This window comes from Myotis yumanensis, unplaced genomic scaffold (genome assembly GCF_028538775.1).
Source record: "Myotis yumanensis isolate MYYU_CA2020_CCGP unplaced genomic scaffold, mMyoYum1.0.hap1 SCAF_6, whole genome shotgun sequence".
NCBI classification, from domain to species: domain Eukaryota; kingdom Metazoa; phylum Chordata; class Mammalia; order Chiroptera; family Vespertilionidae; genus Myotis; species Myotis yumanensis.
This window is the reverse complement of record NW_027223757.1, coordinates 28,907,125-28,915,539: the sequence shown is the minus strand read 5'-3', so window position 1 is coordinate 28,915,539 and position 8,415 is coordinate 28,907,125.

Below are 8,415 nucleotides of genomic sequence, written 5' to 3'. Positions count from 1 at the left end.
GCCCGTAGTGATCCAATAGGATGTGTAATTCTAGGTAGGTAGTCATTTGGCCATAAAATAGTTTTCTTGGGTTTCCATAGAGACATCTAGACTTAGAATGTTTCAAGCACTGCTACGTTTAAAATGAGCATCAGTAAAAATAGCAAAAGCCAAGGCTCTTTAAAAAAAAATTAAAAATGTTTTAAAGTAGTGAGATTCCCGGTTAAAAATCCACGTTGAAGCCAAAGCTTGTCCTTCCCCGTCATTCTGCAGCAACTGGAGAAGAGGCACCGAGAACTGGTTTCCCTGCCTTTTGGCAGAGGAATGAGACTACATTGACTTCATCCATGAAGACAGCTGCCAACTATTTTCTAACCCATAACTGTTAATTGTATGTGGTGAGGGAAGGGGTGATGGGTGATGTTATTTTTATGGGTATAAGTTCTGGTGAAAGTTTGACATCTTTAGGATCTTACATTTTTTCAAGTGGAGTTAATAAAAACAGGCTCAGGGGATTACTTCTTACCTGATTTTTAAGTGAATACTGCAGTTGAAGAAGCATGAACTTGGGAGTCTAGGGCAGGAGTTGGTAAGAATGGCCCATGGGCCAAACCCAGCCTGCTGCCTATTTTGGTACCACTCACAAGTTAAAAATGGCTTACCTTTTTAAAAGGTTAAAAAAAATCAAAATAATTTAGTGACTGGTGAGCATTAAATGAAATTTAAATTTCGGAGCCCATAAATTCAGGTTTTTTTGGAACGCAGCCATGCCCATTTGTTTCTCTGTTGTCTAGGGCTGCCTCTGACAACAATGGCAGAATTGAGTGGTTGTGACAGAGACCTGTCTATGGCTCCCAAAGCCTAGCTATTTCCTGTCTGGCCCTTTAAGAGAAGGTTTGCTGCCCCCTGGCCTAGAGATTCTAAAATGTTGAGGCTGGATTTCCAAGGTGCTTGTTCAAGTTTCTGTGATTTTGGAACTGAATAATGTGGCTCATTGTGCAACTGTGGTGAATTGCTTCAGTACCATGATTTTTTAACATTGGTTTATAAATGTGAAAGAGAGATCCAAGACACTGACATATTTATTCCGCCTTAAAATATTTTGTTTTCTTATATACACTTTAAGAGAGTGGCAAGGAGAAAAGAATTTATCATTTTATTAGTGTTTCAAATAAACAATACATTTTATTTATAATCATCATAATAAAAATGTTATCAAGTATTTATCATCTTTAGGAACCATTACTATAATGTCAAAAGTCTATTGGACTCTTAAAAACCAGAATCTATCTCCATACCATCCCCTATCTCAGACCTTCCCCACCCAGTTTTCTCTGCAACACTTTTGGTAACCTTTTGATGCTAGAATCACATACACGAGTTTGAAAGAAAGACAAAAAACAAACATGTATTAGGTGTTCTATTATTATTGTTGTTATTATTATTATTCACCCAGCATTGAGTTTAGGACCAGGCCTTATGTGTAATAGACAAATACTAGGTCCAAATTCTAAATTGCATAGTAAAGAAGTATTTGAGGGAGACTTCCTGGAGGGAGACCAGCTGTGCCCTGAAAGGCCCGTAGGATTTGGGAAGGTAAGCAAGAGGGTGAGGGTTAGCATCTGCAATATTAGAGTAGGAGAGTGCCAACGATGGAAGACACAGGTGATGAATGCGTGGGCCAAGTGACTGTAATGAAGATTCCAACTTCTTTCTGAGAAGAAGTAATTTTTCATTCTCTTTCTGATGTGTGATTTCATACTTGTTCCTGGAGTATATGTGGTTTGGGTAGAGGATTGCCAGGGACAGAGATTGTCACACTCCAGTCACTGAGGTAAGCGGACTGGAAGTAGAGATTTAGGGATGGAACATGTTAATAATAGAAGCCAATATTTACCTAGACCTTACTAGGTGCTCATATGTTACCTCATTAATCCTCATTACAATCCTTTGATTCAGTACTATTATCTCCATTTTACATCAGGGAAACTGAGGCACGGGAGATTAAATACCTTGCCCAGGATCTCAGAGTACTAAGTGACCATGTCAGAATGGGCTAGGTCATTGCAAGGTAACACTCTTTCTGGGTTAGTGGCTGAGAACAAAGGTTTAATTCTCGCATGCTGCACTTCTTGTCCATCTCAGTCAGGCCAGGGGGTAGCCATAACTCCCCCATCAGGATCATCACCAGTCACCGTGGCAGGGCAAAGAGAAGTGGTGAATAATGCTCTATGTCTAGAGCAGAGCTTCCCAAACTTGAATGCGCATCTGAATCACCTGGGGAGCTCCTTAGATGCACATTGGATTCAAGAGAGCTGGGAGGGGCCTGAGATCCTGCATTTTTAGCAAACTTCTGAGCGATTTCTGTACTGCCCCACCATGGACCACTCTTGAGTCAGGAGGGCTTACTAATTTTTGCCCAGAAGTGACACATCACTTCTGCTCACCAAAGAATTAAAGTAAGTCACATAGTCACGCCCACATTCAAGGTGGCGGGGAATGTAATCTACCATCTACCCCGGCAGAAGGACAATTGGAGTATTTGGGAACAGCCCCAGTGAAGAGCAAAAAATCTGAAGCTAGGATTTGAATTCAGGCAGGCTGTCTCTCCATACAGTCAGAAGTATTGGTAACTTCTCCACTGAGAAAGGGCAGCAGGTGGCACCTGCCCTGCTGGGCAGGCCGCCAGGCGGGGTAGCCCTCGAGACTGACTGGTTGCAGTCCATTTGTGTGACTTCGGTGCCAGGTGTTCCAAGCTGTTTGGTGTCAAAGGCAGCAGTTCTCAACAACGTGTTGCAACTCTGAAATGTTTCAATTCATTTTTTTTCTTAATAATGTGCTGACATCATTGAATTCTTTCTTTTTGTTCAAAGCATACCTTCGAGTAGATTCAAGTCTTTCTCAATGGCACTGTGTCTCCTCTAATCCTGCCACACAGTCTTGTTTTGGAGAAGGGGCGAGGTTGGAGCCAGCATTCAGAGAGCTGTGCATGATCCCGGGAACGCCCGTTCTTCATGTTTGCAAAGGGCTGGAGGTGCTGGTCTGGAAGAGCCCTGGGCGTGTGGTTGGCACAACGAACTCCATTTCCAGATGGTGACTGAGCAGCAGCCTCTCTGGGCCTGCAGCCCATGTGCTCGCTGGTCATAAACATGGAGGATTGTGGGAGAGAGTGGTGCACTGCAGGCCCACGTTAGAGTCGTACGTGGAGAGCAGTGGGCAGGGTTCCTTAGAGCTCAGTGCTGAGTGAACCCTAGATCTCCTTTAATTGGCCTCCAGCATCCACAGAAAACCTTGCTGTTGGATCCCAGGCTGAAGTGTCAACAAACTGTTCAGAAATATTACAGGGTTTCCTCCCAAAAATGTATACACACTTTTTTTTTTTTTCCAGATAGCTCAGTTGATGTTTCTTTCTTTTCAGATTTAACCCACAGGAATTAATAGTTACTCCAAGTGTGTATACATTTTTGGGAACACCCTATATTTTAAGCAAGGCCCCTGTCTACCTTATGAAAACCTGGTCTGCAATGATACTTGGAATGAAATAAGATTGTTCTTCCACCATTAAAAACAATCCCTCGCCCTAACCGGTTTGGCTCAGTGGATAGAGCATCGGCCTGCCGACTGAAAGGTCCCAGGTTCGATTCCGGTTAAGGGCATGTACCTTGGTTTCAGGCACAGATCGATGTTTCTCTCTCATCGATGTTTCTAACTCTCTATCTCTCCCTTCTTCTCTGTGAAAAATCAATAAAATATGTTTTTTAAAAAAAATCCCTCCCAGAAAGGATCTAGAAGTACATTTCAGTTTTACCTCATAATCAGAGATAAGAGTTCCGAAGTAACCGACTACCTGGTCCATTCCGTCAGCAATTTAGCTAAACATGAGGGAGAAAATGGGCCCTGAGAATTTTTCATTTGGAAAACCAAGTTTGCCAGGTTGAAAAATGCCCTCACTCCTGCCCCCCTGCTCTGTCATTAACCACGGGAAGAACTGGAGAAACCTGATCGTTCCTGAGACTCGTTTGTCCTGTAATTCACGGAGTTCAGTGAACATACGCAGATGAACACAAAGTTAATAATTAAGGGAAAACAACCAAACAGAGTATTGCTATTTTCATTCGTTTCTTTGACTGAAACCTGCGGTATGACTTTTACCTTCGTGGAAGTGAATTCTACTGCTTGATCATTCTTTGGAAAGAGACCCACCACTCCACTGGTGATCCTGATTTCTCGTCAAAGTGCTCGCAGCTTTTGATGCAGCTGTACTGGCATCGACAGCCATTTCTTTCAGTGACATGTCTGTATTGGAGGCCTGAGCTAAGGATGTCAGCTTGATCTTTCCGTTGGCCACATCACCATCCCATTCAGATGCTAAGCAATTTCAGGAAAGATTACATTTCTTCTGGACCTGAGAGCAAAACCATTTTCTTAGTGACTGGCGCCCCTGGCAGGGTGCCCAGGGGAACCCGGCAGCGCCCTCCTTTGTGGGCCTGCTCCGCAGGTAAGCTCCCCTCTCAGCACCGGGTTCTTTCATCCTGAGCACATTTCATCACCTCAGAAAGCTCCAGCTTTCTCTTACTCTTCCCTTCAGAGTCCTGCAATCGCCCTGAAATGTTTCCCAACTACTGCAGCAGCCCACAGAGATTGTTTTCTTTAAACACTTACTTAGTGTCACCTAGTTTAACACTCTGTGGGGCTCTAATTATAGTAATTAGATTGTAAGCTCCCCCAAAGCCAGGACTTAGCCCAGTGCTAGGCCCAAGGGCGGTGTCAGGAAATGCCTGCTGAGTGATGGCTTTCAGCTGTGGACAGTCTCCAGTGGGTAGACAAACGGTGACTTAGCGCCACGCCACCACCGGAGAAAGCTGTCTCAGCTGACTGAGCAGGGCCTCTGTCCCCGCCTGTGCTTGTGAAAGCCGTTGCTGCCAGACAGCTCTGGGCAGCCAAGGTCGGGCGACTTAGACACCCAAGGTCGTCCTCCAGCTCATGGCTTCTCATTTAGAAAGGTACATTTTGAACTCAGGCATGCAATTTCCCATTTTCAGGTTTGAAAAGTCAGAACAAGCAGCAGAGAGGCAGAGAGATAAAAATTTTATATCTGCTTTGCTAGACCCTGTAACTTTCCTGTGCAGGCAGAACACATAAAAGGGAGGACACGTCGCATGTTGAAGAGCAGATAGTGTGCTGTGTGGAGACTGATTTATGTAACTCTTTTTGCTAGACTAATCCAGAGCTGGATTAATATTTTAATCATATTCCCTGGAGAGGAAAAGGCAGCTGGTGAAATTGTTGGAGGTGACATGCCAATCTACATAGAAACCAAGTGTGGTTTGGAGACCACCATGGAAATAATAACTTCAGTCATTAAGTAGAGAATGAAAGAAACCAGATAAGTTTTCCAGGATCAAGAAGTTATTTTTATTATAAACTAACCTTAGGGAGACCATAGGCTTGATTATTATTTTAACATTTAAATTCAAAAACTGATGGTTTTATCTTTTCACTGTTGATTACCCTTGGCAAGAACAGAGTTAGCCATGAGTGCAATAGAACATCCTTCATTTTTTTATTTTTAAGTTGCCATTTTAATTGTGTACATAAACTTAGTTTGTAGGCAAAGCCTGGCAAGGAGCACACATGATTAGGTCTTGATGTGGGATTTCTCTTTCCCTTGAACTTGACTTTCCAGGATCTGAATTCTGATGGTTGGTAAAAATTTACTGGCATTTGAAGGAAGTGGTCTTTCCCCCTTTTTGTTTTCTTGCAGACCTGCATAACACCAAATCTTCACAACGGTCTGTAGCTGGCACTAGCAATAAACGTCTGGAATATAATGTGTTGTGCTCTGGGAAATGCTATCTTTTGCTTGGGTGGATAATTGCTGAGAATTTGTTAATGCTTCTGGATTTTGTGGGATTAAGGCTGATACTTTGATATTCCCATGTGTTCTGTTGACCCTTAGGTATTTGAGAAAAGAGGGAAAAGAGTGCCTTAGGGTTGAAATAATCAAATTTTGAAGGTGCTAAGGTTCTACTCCAATTATACTGGCTGATGGCCCAGGGTGCAGCTGCTGACAAAGGATCCCAGATTGCACCCGAAGGCCCAAATACCATCTCTTCTGCCTGGAACTGAGTCAGTAAAAGGAAATAGTGTAGGGCAGAATTTTGGCCTGAAATTTCTCTGTGGGAGCAACAGACTGAATTGATAATGGGGGAAAGTTTGTATTGTTAACTTTTATGAGGTGGCAGTAATTTCAGGAATTATATAGTGCTGGCAAATTATTTGGGCCATATTTTCACCTGGTGCTCATTGTTCATGCTGCTGGGTTGGGTAGCATAGCTGAGCCAGCTCCAAGATGAGACAGAGAATTGGGGCCGACTGTGGCACTGGGCTAATGCAATTAATGTCATGACACGCACGTTGCCGCAGCTTCTGGGAACCACAACAGAGAGCCATTTACAAAGGCCCTGAGGGGATGAAATCTCTGACACCAGGAAGAAATGAGCAGGAGAGGGTGAGAGGACATAGAGGAAGTGGCTCCAGGAAGGAGAGAGTAAGGTTTGTTAGTTTGTGTTAATCCTCACTGGAGGATATTTTTTCCATTGAATTTTAGAGAGAGTGGAAGAGAGGGGGAGAGAAAGAGAGAGAGAAACATGGATGTGAGAGAGACACATCACTTGGTTGCCTCCCACCTGACCGGGGCATCGAGCCTGCAAGCGAGGTACAGGTACGTGCCTTTGACCAGGAATTGAACCCACGACATCTCATTCCTGGGCCGACACTCCATCCACTGAGCCAAACCGGCCAGGGCATTTGTTTGTTTGTTTATTTATTTCTCTCCTGATCTTTCCTGAGCAAGACAGCAACCCTAGGGTAGACCATGGCTTTAATAGTTAATTTCACTGGATAAATAAGAGAAATACCCGAAAAATGAAGAATGCTGGTGTCTAAGGTGGAGAGAGTCACTTTTCTATTCATGCCTTTGGTTAGGTGAAGGGCATTTGATATGCTTTGTTCTAATGTACAGAAATACAGTGGAAAGTTAGAAGCCACTTTCAACTCTCTATCATAAGAGGCTAGATAAGATGGCTTGGGAGCAGCTGAGAAACGTCTCTCTTGGCATGTGTCCACACCCTGTTTCTCCTTCTCTCTTATGGGTGTGGCTTTTCCCTACACTGGAGTGTAAAACCTGAGATTCAGTTTTTAATCTAGATTTAGGGTGGGTCCAGGTAGTTCAATACTAATAGGCTGTTTTGAATCAAGGCCAATTAGGCCCACCTTGCATAGTGATAGTGGTGTTCTCTACAATCTAGCTAAGTTAGAAATGCAGTTGTCAGAAAACAGACTCGTTCATTAGACTAACGAACAACAGCTAATATTTATTGACTGTTTATTGTGCACCAGGCACAGTTCTACAGGCTTTGCAGATAGTATATGATTCTTGTAGCCACCTTAGGAGATTACTGTCCTTTTCCCCATTTAAGTAAGTTTATAGAGGTTTATAGAGTTTAGCTTGCTCAGGATCGCAGGGCTAGTAAGAGGCACAATCAGAATTTAAACTCTAGAGCTCACATTTTACAACCAGCAAACTAAACTATTTGAAGATCACCCAAATAGGAAAAGAACAAAAAGGATGGCGAGTGTTGTTCCCTGCCATGCCCTCCACTGGGTGTATTCATGAGGCTAGCCTTTGGCTTTTGTCAGTACTTTTCGAATTTGAATGTCTTATCCTAGTCTGTGTCTGCGCGCAGGTGTTTTTGTTTTTTAATTTTAGCAAAGTAAATCTTCTAGAAAGAAGAGAGGTGTTTTACTTATAAGAACAGATCCCAGGATACTTACAAGCTTAAAAAAGCAATTGGATCATCATCTTGGTTCTTTACAAAAATTGCCTGATTTTATAAAAAAATTTTTTTCAATGAGATAGGTCTTGTTCAGGATCCACAGATGAACTGACTTGCTGATACCTTTGTGTATTCTGTAATTGTTTCTCTAAAGAACAGCACATATTATTATTGTGGTTGTTATTATTATCATTAGGTACTGTGCTTAAGTGATTTACATGTATTTTTCGCAATTACATTGATATGTATGTGATAGGTACTACCATCATGTATCATTTATCTATTGTCACAGCAATGATAGATAACAAAAACCCCCAAACCCTCAGTAGCATGCAAAAATAACTATTTATTGCTTATACACTTAAGATGATTCGTTCAACAGATCTCCAATCATGGCTCGACTGGCTCACAACACATAGGATTTGGCTCACTGAAGACTAAGCTAGCCTGGCCTTGGTTGGGATGAATGAGGAGATTCAGTGCTCCATTTGTCTCTCATCCTCCAAACGACTGGGCTGGGCAGATTCTCTTGGCAATTGCGATTGCAAGCTCTGTACAAGCTTAATTGCGTAAGTTCATTTCAACCTTCTGCTTTCAA